General features: G+C 38.3%; 1 protein-coding gene across 1 annotated transcript in view; it reads right to left on the bottom strand.

The window, feature by feature from the left end:
- The window catches only part of LOC136759799 (actin-binding protein WASF3), a 28,404-nt gene extending 16,462 nt beyond the window's left edge, over window positions 1–11,942 (bottom strand). Inside the window, exon 1 of the mRNA XM_066714837.1 lies at window positions 11,719–11,942. The gene's annotated coding sequence lies outside the window, so the exon portion shown is untranslated. The remainder of the gene's footprint in view (window positions 1–11,718) is intronic.
- Between the last annotated feature and the right edge of the window lie 5,089 nt (window positions 11,943–17,031).

The raw sequence follows: 17,031 nt of genomic DNA, 5'->3' as shown, positions 1-17,031 counted from the left end.
TGCCCCAAGGAAAGCTTCCCAAGAGAACCCATTTTACTAAACTACAAAGTGGCTGTCCCTCAGATTAAAACCCTTTTTCATTCTTACCCTTTCCAACACTATAACACGATTTGACCACTGTGGGATTAATTTCTCTTTGCATTCCTTCTGGCCATAAGTCACCTGCAGCTCAGTAAATTGCCTGCATCTTAGAGTTGGCTGCTTTGGGATATTACATTCCATTCTGGTGAATTTAAAAGGTCCTAAAACTCTTTAGTAATTTAAATCACAGAAGTTGCCCTGGTGTTTCAAGAAAATATACTTTACATTTAATTTCAAGCTCTACTTTCATATTTACCCTGATGGATTTTCACAGAGTGCTCCCTGCACTTGCACAATCAAAAACCTGACTTTATTGCAATTTCTCTTCAATCCCCAGTCCAGTGTTAATCAGCATTCATCATCCCAGGTCAAAGAGAAAGGACAGGAGATGCTTTGCCAGATATTCCTATTCTGCTATACGTCCACTTCTTGTGATAATAGATCGGCAAACTAACTTTATGCTGACAGGCTCAAAGTGGTTTCACTCAGAAGTGTGCCAGGCAAAAATGGAGACCTTTTGAAGTGGTTTGCAGATACCTACACATATTCTGTTATTTTATTCTACTTTAAAACTATTTATCTAGTTTTCTACCACTTAAAGGTAACTATGCACTGATGTTGGGGTGAAGTATTTACAGCTATACAGAAACAGAGCATAGTTTATTTAGTTCGCTTCATTTAAAAATATGTAATTATGTAGGATGATTTTTATGCCCTGCTTTGTATTATAAAAAGTATTCTAAACATATTTTAATCTTTAATTGTATAAATAAAGTATGCATATTCTTTCTTCACATTCACAGAGGGGGCCCACTTTTATTTAAATCACACCTCCAAATTTTGTTCCAAGCCAGTTATAGAGTGAATGAGGATTAATTTATTGTGATCTGTACAGGTTGTCTACCAGCACCCAGGAGATATAGGCCTAGTAGACATGTTTCCAGAACAATATTGTTTGTATTCAACTTCTATTATTGTAAATAATCCTTCAACAGAAAATGATTCATTTAGTTTTCACATGATTTGCAGCACTTGTTCTATTAAGCCATTTAAAAGGGGTGGTTTTAAAGTGTGCTGCAAGTTATGTCATATTGAATAAAATAAATTATTTCTACTGTAAGGAAACACAGTCAATCCATAAGGATATATGAGTCACACAATTCTGAATTATACCAGGAACACAATGCACAAAGAATAGGCTTTTCTCTTCCTGCTCTTACTTGAAGCTGCATGGTTACATTGCAGCACTGGAAGAATATCAATAGTCTACCTATTCACTACTGCCAATCTCAGGAAATCTAGGACATCACGCTTCGGATCTGCAAACCATCTGTGTGTCTCCTGCCAGTGAATGAACGAACACACCAGCACTGTGGACAAGAACAGATAGGCCTAAATCAGTTTTTTCTAATGGGATGTCTTCCAATGAGATGCAGTCTGCATCAGGCAATGTAGAACAGGCTCTAATTGCACTGTCCAGCCTTTAATTACTTTGGCACTTCTACATCTCAAAAGTGTATTTTTCCCCATTGCTGCGAGAAACAAGACCCTTGTAAATCTAGTTAATTTGGGATTAAGTTATTAATTGGTCTTCCACCATTGGAAAATGCTTAGGACAAGAGTAGATGTCTACAGTATGTTTTGTGTTACAAAACATTTCAGAATACTGACAAAAAATACATAAGAAAACAGCAGATTTAATGCAATTTAAATTGAAAAGAAAAATGCACAGCAGATTTAGGTGCTGGTGAATGGTGGAGAAACTTCAAGCAGCTTTATCTCTGCCTTATCTTTTCTCCACTGTCCACTGTGTATCAGCGGGGTATTGTTACACATTAGAGGTGATAGCTACTAATGCCTCATTAATTGTGGCTTGATAACACTGCTAACATTTTTCCACCTTGGTGGTTGAGCAGTCAGTCCGGATTCCGACAAAATGAAGCAAAAAACCCCACAGGGGAAACGGGAAAAACTCCAGATGGTTGAACGTCACATCAAGTTTCACAAGTGACCTTGGTATGGATTGTTCTTAAGCACTGTGTTCAGATCTAGCTTTCTCGCATCGAAGAGCACGATGAGGCAACACTGGCCTAGAGAAGAGCTTCAAATGAAAGCCCAAGGCTAAAGCACTGTTGCGTCTTAGAACAAAAACCCTTTATTGCAGAGATTAAAGGGAAGTCTTTAACATTGGGAAAAAAATGGCCTGAGAATATTGATACGCATTCAGTTTGGCTCTTCAGCAGGGCCGCGGCAAGGTGAACATCATACACATTGGACTGCCATTATATTCTGACTGACACACACCTTCAGCCACAACCCAGCATTGTGCCACACAGCTTCGTGGTGACCCTAAACCAAGCTCCAGCTCGGCTCTCTCCACAAGGGTTGGAGGGATGAATACCAGCTCTCTGCCATACTTTCACTTGTTCTGCTCCCTCACAGGGGTTTCATTCAGCAGCCTTTTTGAGACATTTACCTCTGCTGACAAGGGTAAGAGATTAGCATTGGTAACACAGGCAGGACATTCCCAGTGATCTGAGTGGAGGGAGATACAGATCTCAGGGAGGAACAGTGCTCTCCCAGAATATTCCTGATGTCAGCCATTACTGTTGTGGCCTTTTCAATGAGGCAAAGACTATACGGTTCACCATATATAGCCTAGAGAACAATGAACGTGAAACATGAACATGCACTCCTCACAATTGTTTTCAGTATACAAATCCCCCACTTCCTACCCACAGCCAAAACCCTGTCACCAGCATCAAGCTCTCACATTATAAACTCAATGCCAAGGAAGGCAGCATTAACTGCTGTTAATGAAATCTTAAAAGGCTTCTTCATTGCAAAGTCACGCAGTCAGAGAGCCGGTCTATGAGCACGCTCTGTTCAGTGAGCTCTACCCATCAGGCTAATAGAATGTGACCAAGAGGCTTCTCCGTGCTGCCCACCCATAATGCACTGTGGCATTCTCTAAACAGCCACGACCGAGTCGGAGGGACTATACCACGTCACTGAACACATAAAGCACTTTCGTTTCAGTTCGCCTTATCCGTGGGGCTGTTACTGTTTTTCATTAATTAATGAAAACACTGAAATACTACATGTATTTTTCCCGAAAGCTGATGGACTATCTTAAGTAGGCCTGCTCTCTCTGTCCCCAGAGCATAAAATCAGGCTTAGAGAGTATTTCAGTGCATGGCCTGTACTCCCTAGATCAGGGCAGAAGTGTAACACAATGTGTGGTGTTTTGTTGTGTCCACTAGGGTAAAAGTAGGCCAAAACTATACAATCTATCACATGGGTCACAGATTACTCTGTTATACTTTTACACAAATCAAAATCAGCTAGCACTGCTGCTTTAAAAAATGCTGTACTTTGCTTTATATAGTCTGTGGTAAAGTATCTGACCTCTCCCAGGTTCTTCAAATGAGAAAAAATAAATTTAAAAAGAGCTTAGACATTATGCTAACCCGCTCTTGAAGTAAAAAAGCTTTAAAGGTTAAGTAACAAAAGCTTAAGATAAAATACTGCCTAGAGCACCACAAGGGGGTTTCTATAAGAATTTAATGAGAATAGGCTGCACACTTTAATTATTTAATTATTGCCTCTTCCTGGGCTGTAAGTCTCATGCTAAATAAAATAAGATAAAATGTTTTCCATTTCATAGTACATCTGAATCTGAAAACTAACCAGGCCTAGTCTTATCCGGTTAGATCGAGTTTACGTTGTTATGACCACAATACACCTGGGAATTGGGAACACATTAAACTCACCTAGGGCATGTATCTAAATCATAATTGAGATGTTTCAGGTAACCAGGCATCCACACAGAATCAAACACTTATCTAGAAGGAAATGGCATCTGGTGGTTTTTAATGCTATAAATTGGCCTTCTTGGCATAGCTTACTTGAGAGCTAAGTCCTATGGAAAGTGGATTAATCCACCGTACTTGGACCAAGGCATTCATTCAACAGCCTTTACCAGAGTTTTGCACTTTACAATTTCATTTTTTGACTGTGACTCATAAAAGATGCAACCTTTAAGCAAATCAAAAGCCCATACCTCTGTTTAGTTAATTGCTATTGTTGTTACAGATTTTAAAACACCCATTGCCTTGCAAAACATACTACTACTAATAAATATTACTACTAAAAATATAAATATTAGCCTAATACTGCTGCTAGTAATAATAATACTTGGGCCATGAAGGATACATGGCTTCAGAGAAACAGCAACTATCTCTTTAAGACAAAACACAGTGTGTGATCTGAGGGACGTGAAGGAACACAAACTGAGCTCTGGCCTGCAGTCGTCTCTCTCTCTGGCCAAATCTGAACTGCTTGCATTCGGAGATGGTCGCTATGGCAACATGCAAGAACCACTGCATGCTCTGTTGCCCGTCGCAACAATAGGGAAGTTAAGACACAATTACAAAGAGATAGAGGAAAGAAATTAACAAGAAAAAGGAAAAAAAAATCACTTACAACAATCAACAGCATTCATTTGCTCCAGTTCCGCAATAAATAGGACAGGATGGCCCCTTAGGCTATCATCTTTGCATCCCACATCTGTTTGAATCTACCGAATTTGCATGATGAGCAACAAGAACTGTATGTAAACAGCCTTAAGGTTACAAAGCTGGGGAAATGTGTCCTAATATCACTCAGGAGAAAGCCTCACAGTGGATTATGAATCCCTGTGGTAAGTCAGTAAAGGCTATGGAAATGGCATTGCCAAAAGAGAAGAAAAGACATATGGTGCTGCTCACTTCCTGACTTGGCATTCAAGGCTTCAAGTCACCTGACATGAGATTTAATTTAGGGTCATATCAATCAATTCCAGTTCACAAGGACCATATGATCACAGTATTAATAGAAGTAACAAACTGCAATGCAAGCAATACAATGTATGCTGTATGTGATTTACTTTACTAACAGAATGCAATACAACATTACAAACTATTTTTGTTTTAAGCACAAGCACACAAGCACACACACGATATAATCTTTCACTTTTTGTCTTCTCAATCGTAAATATGATGTACAGTAGAATATGAGGAACAGTTATTTGGTGCTTAATATAATGTCTATAGTAAGACTGACATTGCCCAAGAATGGCAGCCATGTTTTTTAGTGTAATTACAGTCAGTTTGCAATTGTAGCAAAATATATTGGCACAGTACCTTAATAAAGATGGAAGGGTAAAATACCAAACTAGACCATGTCAGCATACACTGCATACACTGAGATATGACTATAATAATAATCCAAGGTATTGTGTTCAAACACAAGATAGGTATTAATAAACCTCAGTACTGTACAAGTCCTGGACTGCACATTTCTATACAGAGGCCCTGAGTGCAACAAGCGTACCATCTCGGCTGAGGAGAAAAAAGCCTGAATCGTCAAACTCCAGAAGGGCATATACAGAAGCTGACATTGAGATGAGCTTGCTCATATTCTGGTTATTTGACAGATACATTTTTTAATAGACATCTTGAATAGGGCCATTATTTGTTATCATCTTTGTCTAAAAGCTGTTGATGAGAAGATGTCATCAGATGGCTTTTATTTCCTTTTATTTCTACCAGGCTCTGCAGAGAAGCAATCAACACTGTACTCATGTTTATCGGAGTTTCAAAAGATGAAAAGAAACCATGGCAACTTATCCACGGTAATGGTAGAATGCATGTTTTCTGCTTCTTGCTGTTGTTATTCGTTTTTTTGGAGAGGGGCTTCTTTTGTACAGAATTTTACATAATTTGGATGCAGCATTGACAAATGAATAGTCAGATTTAATCGCTATCTTGCTGAGCAGTTCTTGTGTCAAACTGGAAGCCATTTCATGTCTGTTTTCTTTCTTTTCGTTTTGTGGTTTCTTCTTTCTACATTTGTTAAGATCTTCAAGTATATCTAATTAGCATTTCTTGAGTGAGATGAAACATTTGAAATATTTAACATTTTCTAGAAATCACTGTCTTAGGATCACTTCAGACCACAGAGTTTAAATGCATCCTTTCCCATTATTCAGTTGCTCAGTGTATAACATCCTTTCTTTATGTCTTTTCTTTCTTAGCAAATATACTGACCAATATAAATGTTACAGACATAACAATGTATATAATCAGATCAGAGCTCTATTAACACAACTCTAAGTATACACACAAGCAAAAAATCTAAGACAACAGTATCATGTTTTTTTATGCAAGCCACTACACTGGGATCCCTGAAGAAATGGCTAGACAAGGTTTTTGAAACAGTTATTCTTTTATTAGTTAGTCTTTTTATTTGCACACAAAATCAGGCTTTCCATTTATACTATGGATCTCATAGACCTTACTAGTGTAACATTTTTACTTGTCAATCTTTCTTGCAACTAAAGCCAGACCCCAGGTCCTCAAGTGTCAAAGCAGGAGATGAAAAATAAAAGTGTTGCAAAACCTGAATGTATTTGTTTACTCTCCCAGCAAGGCAAACATGCTTGGGGATGAATAAAACATCACCTTGAATGTAACACAGGCATGAAAATGTTTCCTGAATTATATGCAAACCCCCAGACAGCAAAAGCAATGGCAACAATGTGACGTACTGTATATATAAAACATATCTGGCTTCTTGATAAAGCCAAGGGAGTGGCAGTTTGTTAATGCACTAAACCAAAGAGACACTAATGCAGCATCTCAGCAAACAGCCTTGGCTAGTTCAAAAGAAAAAAACACACAATTGTAGCCGACTATACAAAAGTGCATGGGGAAAACAAACAAACAAAACAAAAACCACACAGGTCTGATGCTGCTACTGCACTGATTGCAATGGATAGGACTCAGCTTGCTTATCTAACCACTCGGTCACCCCAACGCAGAATTTTCTGTCTGAACTTTTCCCACAATTAATATGTTGCCATCAGCGGAATCACATCAAATGAACCATCAGCAAATGTGACGGTAGTCCCTGTTTGGCAGGAGACAAAGCCCCGATTTACAGGCGCAGTCTCTCACAATACTGTCAATAAACATTTCAGAGGGAACAGAAAGCCCATTTTGCTGTGTAAATGCAGACACCCCCCCACCCCTGGTTTCTCTATAAAGCCACAGACATCAGCTTCAGAGGAAAGCCTCTTCTTGTCAATCTGAAGAATGTTTTCAAGTTTTGTGTTTTGCAAAATATTTTCTTTAGCTTTTGCGCAGATGTCTACCTTTAATGGCAAATACATTTCCATATTAGCTGTCAAGCAATCTGTCAACTAGGCCTACCTTTTATATAGAGTGTGGAGGCATCACTTCATGACAAATTTAGACAACAAAAGGGGGGAAAGAAACAATTAATCCAATGCTTGATTGATATAGGCTAGTAATACTCTCCCAATTTCCTTAAAATGGGAATATATAACTTAGCTCATGCTTTACCATTTTGTGGGGCTGGGAGGAGTATCTCTATGCCAAGACTGGATGTAATTCGTAGGAAACAAATGTGATTTTGCTGGACTTGTCATGTTAGGCACAAACCTGCGAAAGCGACATCGGGAACACTTACATTAGTCAACTGTGCATGGCCACACCTGCGTAAAAAAACACTGTGTTCCTTTACATGTTTGGCTGTTCTTGCATGACAGATAGCAATTCATATGAGAAATAACCAATATGGCAACTTAGCTCTAGGGTGGGTACTGACAGCAGATGGGGTACTGGATGTCTAAGTATTATTCAAGAGGTACACATGGTGCAAGAATCTGGAGAATCTGTTTCCTAGCACAACACAAGACTCTGTTTCAGCATTTCTCTGAGTCTCCATGTGAACTGCAGGCCTACAGGCACACGGATGCCAGAATGCAACTGTAATCACTGTGCTGCTTTGTTACTGCCAATTCTGTATAACCAAGAAACTACCACAATATGAAATGCCACATGACATTTAATGGTTACTGTAATCGTTCCTGTGGGAGTACACTCAGAGGACCCTGAAAGCACTGCATACTGTACACACAGACGATACGCTGCAACTTTTCTTTGGTGAAATAAAAGCTATTAAATGCTTGTTTTTCACTCCATTTGTAAGGTCACCATTCCACAGACATTTGTGTACTGTAGTGGGTCCAAGTATTCCTGTCAGAATTATAACATACTGCACAGGAGGAACGTAGCTGGTTGCTCTATTTATTGCTTCATTTATGTTTGTTTTTGAATTCTTTGTAGATCAAAGAAGAATCGCTTTTGCTTGGCACAACTTCTCAATATAACCAAGGCAAATGCTAGGGCTCGATCACAAGAAAAATAAATATTCAAATAGCTAAACTGCCTACTTACGGGAAGCAGCAATGACAGGCCTGAATTAGATTTTATAACAGTCGGAAATTCACAAACTGCCTCTGACCTAATCTGTCTTGTTTTGGAGTATCTTTGGCAGTCATCGCTGCATCTAAAAAAAAAAAAAAAAAACTGTCTCCTTCATTAAAACAGATGCGGCTTACAAAAGAGTTGTTACTGAGCTTGCTTAAGAAGGAAACTGCAATTCCAATCCAATCCAATCCTGCCCAATCCAATCTAGTTTTACACTTACACCCCAGTACTTTTGTTCTCACTACTTCTCAGTACATTATAATCAAGACTTAAAAATGGTTTGGCAATGACAAATCAAACAGATCTCTTGATTTAACTACTGTCCCTGTTGAAGCCTCACTTACAGACTGTAAAATGAGTTCTACAATTGACTTTAATACCCTGTCTCACACCTACTACATTCAATATTAAAGTAAAACCAGGACGCAAAACACAAATTGGGCTGAAGCAATGTAGCAGCACGATTTGGATGCCGTTCTGCAAGACCAGTGGAGCAATCAACCCAAAAACAGCCACATAGCCTAGTTACTAAGCAAAATAATAATTGCAAGATGTTTAGCAAAACTATCCATTCATCAACTCTTCCTGCACCTTTTTAGTACATAAGATACCCCCAATCACAAAAGCTCTATTTCAGACTTGCTTTGAGAATGCCAACTTCAGTAGGGTGATGTCAGATTTTGATGGTTGAGAGTGAATTGTCATTAACATTGCAACTGGTGTGGGGCATCAAAAAATCCCATTCAGTAAGTCATAAATGAGCACATCTTTCTTGACACTGGATGACATTTTAACATGTACAAGATCTGAACCATATTCTTTCCTATGTGTTCTGCTCATTCTCTGTACCTGTCAGAAGCTGGTCTGGCCTCCAAGCGCAATCAGAGTAGCACTTTGAGAAGACGTGTTTGGTCTCACATCGTGTCTCACAGGACAAGTGGACTCTACTGCTCTCCGAGGCCAGAACAGGGCTTTCATGGCAGAACAGCCTTTATGCTACATGGGGTATAATAGGAGGAAATAACTAAACAAACAAGTCAATGCAGACAAATGTATCCACCAGACATCTATCCTAGCATTCTGCTCTCAGACCTGTTGTTGCAAACTTGTTGGCCACGTTAAGAGAAAACAAAGCAAAGCATTCAATTTTCCCTGTTATGTAGCTTTTGTCCTTTTGTTTTCAGTATAGTGGAGCATTGTTTAAAACCTAGGATAGTTCCCTTACACACTAATACTGGGTAGCTAATTGACTGTGTTTGGCACGGAGGTTTGGTGTGCACCTAGTTTGCTACAAAACAATTTTTACCTTTTCACAAGGAAACAAGGTCATTCCAAATGCATCTGGGATGTGTTGGGGGAACAAAGCTCCTTATAAGGGTACACACATTTAATGGCTTTGACAATGTGTGCAGCTACAAACTTTACCTTTGCAGTCCTGAAAAAAGATTAGAAAAGAAAACATCCAGTAACAAGTCAATGCTGCCTAGCAATATTCCACTGATCTGCTATTAATTAATGTACCTATTTCTTTCTAAACTTTGCTTTGTTTATTGTAGGGCAAAACATGGAAATTAAATCCTCCGTGCTGTGCTTATTCCTACTTTTGGCACACCAAGGTTTTTTACTCATTACAATTTCAAATAAGTGCTACAGCTAAATCCTTTGAATTTGCCAGTGCCGAGTCATTAACAAGAAGAAGAAGAAGAAGAAGAAGAAGAAGAAGAAGAAGAAGAAGAACTGTGTGTAGTTTTCTTTGCTAAATATGGTGGTTGAGGACTTTTGGAATTAAGGCCCTGAATATACACTTATAGCAGTTTTACCCTTAAACTGGTATCAGTTAACATGCTTCATGGCTATATACTTCCTCACCACACATTTAGACACACGTGTGACGTGAACTGCTTATAACCCCTACACTGACCTGACTTATCTTCACTTATTTCACGAGTTAAAGTTAAATGGATCTAAATAAATGTATTTCTATCAGTCCTTGCTGAATTACATTAACAGACTGGTGGAACTATTGGTGATGATGAAGAAGATGTAAATGATGATGATGATGATGATGATGATAATAATAATACAATACAATAATACAGTGTGTTGCTGTTAATTTTCTATTTTATTTCCTAAACTCATGACTGCCTCCTAATTTGTTGAGGAATAAATCTGACAGCAGAAGGAAAACTTAAACTTGCTCTTGGAGATTATCTGAATAGACAGAAATGTGCAGCAATGTAGCACAATTGTGTGACAAAATGCCCACAGTGTGTCTATGTGATTGCTGACAAGGGGGAAATATTTTGATGATAACAGTTTGCAGTAAAGTCCCAGCTAAACATGTTGCCTGTTGCATTTGCCTAATAGATATATCTGCACACATACAAACACATGGCTATAAAATCATAATCTATACATACATGAATTAGTACTGTATAAATACATTAATTAATCTTCAGTTATCAAACAGACCTTAACAGCATAAAAGTTCCCATTTTAAACATATATGTTTAACAATACAGTGTTTCATTTCAGGGTAAATTGTTATAAAGTTACATAACTCATTATTGTGCCAATCCCGAGCATGGCATGCTTACAGCAAGGTTACATATAATTTCCCCTTGCATGGATTAGTACATGATTTTTTACTGAATGCTTCCAGTTCACACACAAACAAATCTATATCCATGATTTGCAGCTAACAGATAATGAAACTAGTTGAACCGTAATGTGCCACAGAATCTCGCCCAGGGAGAAAAAGGAGGCTGTCTCTGGCATCAATATTGGGCATGGCTAAATATTACATAAATCACATTACATTACAATGTATTTCCTTATAAAATCCAACATTAGCAAGAATACACATCAGGTATAGACCACTTCTTGAGCAAATGCATTTTCAGTCCTCTAGTAAAGTCCTATTATTCTGTCTGCAGTTAATCTAGGACTAAGAAGAGAAGCTGTTCATGTCAGCTAGCTAATGAAATCTTTAAAGCCACTGTGTCAGCTGGCCACTTGAGCATTGGCTTTGCTCTATTTCTAGGGCATCATCTTCATCTTCTTCACCTCGAATGGGAATTTGCCAAGATGGAAACACACCCTCCTTCCACTACACAACGAAAGCGTCTCAGATTGGCATTTTGAAATCACCTGCAGCAAAGCACACATCGAGTTATATTTGCAATGTTTCGCACAAACAACATCTTGGTTTTCCACTTGAGGTGCACATCCCTGCGCATGATGAAAGAGGCTCAAGGCTGAGCAGCAACGCCAGGATTAAAATGATGTGCCCATGATTTACCTGAGCAAGGGATTTTCCTCTCCTCTCTGTCCGTCCCCCTCAGTCTTGAGCCATGGCAGATCCGACGCCTAAAATGGATGGACGGCTGTTATTTTCATCCTTTAAGGGACAGGGATGGATGCCGCTCGCCACTCAGTTCACTCTCATGTGTTTCCTTGGGAGGATCGGCTCGCCTCGCATTCTGCGGTGAGAGCAGAGCGCATGCGCGGTGTGGGGCACCCAGACCACCACCCACACCGGCACACACACACACACACACACACACACACACACACACACACAGCAACATGTATAGTGTGTTTTTTAAAGACTCCCATGAGAGCAGCTTATTGCTGTCTCCGAAAGACCAACAAGGACTTTTAAAGGCCGGCAGGCGATTATTGCATTATAATGGCTCCTCTGTGGGAACAGCATCCTTAAATGACATAGTAACCTGCTCTGATGGTCAGGGAGCTAGAGTGATAATGGTCATTCATAAAAAAACAACAGCAACATATGCATATAATAATAATAATAATAATAATAATAATAATAATAATAATAATAATAATAATAATAATACAGGTCAAAGTCAAACGAAAAACACATTTACTGTTAACCTTTTTGAATTTTGGGACATCCCTCCCTAACAGCCATCATGTTAGTACAGGAGTACACATACCATAGAAACACAGAGAATGTACAATTAATAATTATTAAAATAAACAATCAAACAAACAAACAAATAAATAAATAAAATACAAAATACATAATAAATACATAAATACATAATGCACATATGATATAGATACATTGGAGCATTCGTAGTACCCCCAATTATTGTATGTTATATACATTCTTATATTAATATTAAGATATTGAATAGTTATATTGAAGGTACAATCAAAACTGAAGAGGACTCAGTCATGGAGATGCTTCTAGAAGCAGCTTCATCTTGAATTTAGATTCCTGGAATGAGATTTTATATACACACACACAATGGTAAGAACAAGTATCGAGCACATCACATTTATTAACAACCAAATGTGTATTTGATACAATCCACTGAATGTTGGTTGTACGAGGACCTGGTGTTTGTGTTGTCATTTTGTACCTAAAGGTGTGATATTAATGGAATGGAATGTCATTTGGTTTGTATTGTTAAATTATTCAAATAAAGGGAATTTTTAAATCTAATCATAGATGGTTAGATATTAATACATTTTTGTTGGTATTTTATTACAGTTAAAAATGTGTTTGTTTTTTAAAGTTGTTATACTTGTATTTACTAATTATGTTTGATGAATACATTGCTAGGGCTCATCTGAGATAAGGGAGTTACAAAAGGTTTTATTCTATTCCTGGTTTAAAAATTTAGCAATACCCACACACTAATAATTATGCTTTTGTAGATCTAAAAGTGTATTTGTTTCTGGTTTGATAAAACCTTTCTGGAAGCATATTTCTAAGTCTGTGGGCAGTACTCTTACTCTTGGTGCTTTAACTGGACACCTTATAAGATTTTGGGAGTTTGAGAGTGTTTTCCTTTCTGAAGAAAAACAAGGTTACATGAATAGCGGTTAATGACTGCATTTAGATCGCTTGTATAAGTTGCTATTCCTAAAATATTAATATTATACAGATTGATAATGCTTGTTAATAGCTATGGGTGTACCCTCTCCCCCCTCTCTCATATATATATATATATGTATATATATATACACCGATCAGCCATAACATTATGACCACTGACAGGTGTAGTGAATAACACTGATAATCTCGTTATCATGGCACCTGTCAGTGGGTGGGATATATTAGGTAGCAAGTGAACATTTTGTCCTCAAAGTTGATGTGTTAGAAGCAGGAAAAATGGGCAAGCGTAAGGATCTGAGCGACTTTGACAAGGGCCAAATTGTGATGGCTAGACGACTGGGTCAGAGCATCTCCAGAACTGCAGCTCTTGTGGGGTGTTCCCGGTCTGCAATGGTCAGTACCTATCAAAAGTGGTCCAAGGAAGGAAAAGCGGTGAACCGGCGACAGGGTCATGGGCGGGCAAGGCTCACTGATGCACGTGGGGAGCGAAGGCTGGCCCGTGTGGTCCGATCCAACAGACAAGCTACTGTAGCTCAAATTGCTGAAAAAGTGAATGCTGGTTCTGATAGAAAGGTGTCAGAACACACAGTGCATCGCAGTTTGTTGCGTATGGGGCTGCGTAGCCGCAGACCAGTCAGGGTGCCCATGCTGACCCTTTGTCCACTGCCGAAAGCGCCTACAATGGGCACGTGAGCATCAGAACTGGATCACGGAGCAATGGAGAAAGGTGAATCTGATGAATCACGAGTTCAAGGTGTTGACTTGGCCTCCAAATTCCACAGATCTCAATCCAATCGAGCATCTGTGGGATGTGCTGGACAAACAAGTCCAATCCATGGAGGCCCCACCTCGCAACTTACAGGACTTAAAGGATCTGGTTTTGGTGGCAAAAGGGGGACCTCAACAATATTAGGCAGGTGGTCATAATGTTATGGCTGATTGGTGTATAGTGCCTTGCAAAAGAATTCAGACACCTGACCATTTGTCTCATATTACTGAATTACAAACAATACATTGTAATTTAATTCTGTTTGATATTTTATTTTAAAATACTGAAACTCAAAATCAATTATTGTAAGGTGGCATTAGTTTTATGTTGGGGAATATTTGTAAGAAAAATAAAAAAATAAAAAAACGCATTAATATTTGGTAGGGCCACCTTTCACTGCAATAAAAAGTCTTTGGGTAGGTGATTTTGGCCCATTCTTCTTGGCAGATTTGCTCCAGGTTGTTCAGGTTGGTTGGACAATGCTTGTGGACAGTTATTCAGTGCCACTGAATCTCAATGGGACTGAGATCAGGACTTTGACTGATGATGATGCTGCATGATGCTGCCACCACCATACTTCACTGCAGGGATGGTGTGAGGCTTGCACCATACATATTGCTTTGAGTTTTGGCCAAAAAGCTCTATTGATATCATCTGACCACAAAATATTTTCCCACATCGCAGCTGGGTCACTCTCATGCTTTCTTGAAAACTCCAGACGTGCTTTCAGATGGTACTTTTTGAGGAATGGCTTCTTTCTTTGCCACCCTCCCACACAGGCCACTGTTATGCAGAGCTCTTGATATGTCTGACAGCTGCACCATTACTTCACTCCCAGCCACTGAACTTTGTAGCTCCTTCAAAGTGATCGTTGGCCTCTCTGTGGTTTCTCTCACACGTCTCTTCGTTTGAGCACTGAGTTTTGAGGGATTTTCTTGGCAGTGCCTGGGGGGTTTGATGCAGCCTCTACTTCCTGATTATTGATCCAACTGTGCTCACTGGGATATCCAACCACTTGGATATTTTGTACCCTTTATCTAATCTATGCCTTTGTATTACTTTAGCTTTAACTTTTATAGAATGCTCTTTGATCTTCATTTTCCTTCAGATTCACTGTCTGACCAATGAGGCATTCAACAGTGGGGGTTTTATCCAGAAAATGTGACAGCAACTTGGTTCACAGGTGGAGGCCAATGGTGAGGTAATTTCATCGGTGTAAACTGGGAGCTTCCACAACACAGGGCTTGCATACTTATGCAAACAACATATTTCATATTACAAATATTTCCCTACATAAAACCAATGCCATCTTACAACAATTTATTGAGTTTCAGTGTTTTAAAATAAAACATCAAATAGAATGGAACTTCAATGTACCATTTGTATTTGAGTAATATGAGAAAATTGGTCATATAGATATAGATATATGACAGGGGGTATTAAGTAATTGAAATGCTTTTAATGCATCTGACAAAGGGGAGTAGAGGCACTTTATGCTTCAGAATGCTATTATTGTACATTATCGGTTAACTGGAAACATATCTCAGAAGATTGTGTTTAAAATTGCAGCATAATCAATTTTTTGCAAAGTATACCAAACAATAATAACAATGTGGATCTACTTATGACACACATGTATACCAAAGTCAGCAAAAAGTTGGCAAAAACAATAGTTTTGGACTACCAAGCATCAGCGCTAAAGACATGAATTTGAAAGTGAAATAGAATGACAAGCTTTTTTTAAATTTCATTCAATAAAATTGTTAGAAAGATCTTTTGTGGCTCCCAGATCACACTGAAGCAGCACCACTTGAAGGTGTACAGCAAGGAGGCTGCAAGGTACAGACGCGTTAACCACTCACTTAAGGGAGCTACACTTCAGTGTTGGAGTTGTTTTCATGCCGCTGTGTTCAGGCTGTGGGAACACTGAGTGGGTTCCCTCTTTGTAACGTGCAAAAGAAGGTTCAGACAAGAGTTGAATAGATGCTTATTGAAGCAGAAAGAAGCGATTCATTCATTTCCGCTTAAAATAGAAGCCCACAGGACAGATCTCTGGGCCCTGACTGGATAATAACTGTTCAGAAGGTTGATACTCCAGCTTGGCATTATTTCCTTCTTCTTTTTAACTAATTACAAACTGCAATCCAAATACAGTATGTTTTTATAAAATATCAGAGAAAATAGGAACCTTGCATATTTAAGAGTATTCATTAGGTCAATCCTATTTAACCACAGGCACCTTTAAACTCAGTACTTCAGTAAACAAAACACCAATCATTCTTTTACAATATGATTTCATCATGTCAAAATACACTACAATGTCATGCTGTAAGTAGACATAATAAAGACTTACACAGAAAGTACAATCAAGTAATCAACAGTAAACAAAATAAATGATGACATGAAAATGTATATTATTTTAATATATATTCATAACTGGGGTTAAAATGAACCCGAGTGGAACCAAAGTTATGCTTAACAGCTTTGTTAAATTAAGAACATTTAAGTAGATCAACAGATAGTTGAAAATGTCAAAAGTTACTTCTCCCATGGACAAGAAATCAGCACAGATGGAGATATTATGTAAGAAATCAAAAGAAGTGTAAAAATGTGCATTTGGAAGAAACAGCACACTGCTGAAAGGAAATCAACATGTACTCACTAATGGCTGTGGTCACTTCATGAAAACATGATACAGAAACTGTGGATGACAAAGATGAATGCATGTAATAACAAGAAGAGATGAATGAATGAATTCATGAATGAATGAATGACAACACAAATATGTGACATCATCAAAGGAGTGAAAATGAATATATAAATAGGATGTATAACAAAGTAAACTTACATGATCTTAACATTATCCCCTAAAAATAATAACTCCTCTGTACTTAACAGAATGTATACAATATTATTTAATATATTATTGCCACACTGATATACAATTATTTTCTTGTTATATATATTACTTT

Source organism: Amia ocellicauda, chromosome 10 (genome assembly GCF_036373705.1).
Source record: "Amia ocellicauda isolate fAmiCal2 chromosome 10, fAmiCal2.hap1, whole genome shotgun sequence".
NCBI lineage: Eukaryota > Metazoa > Chordata > Actinopteri > Amiiformes > Amiidae > Amia > Amia ocellicauda.
Note: the sequence above shows the minus strand (reverse complement) of the source record. Positions and strands in the feature narration are given on the sequence as shown.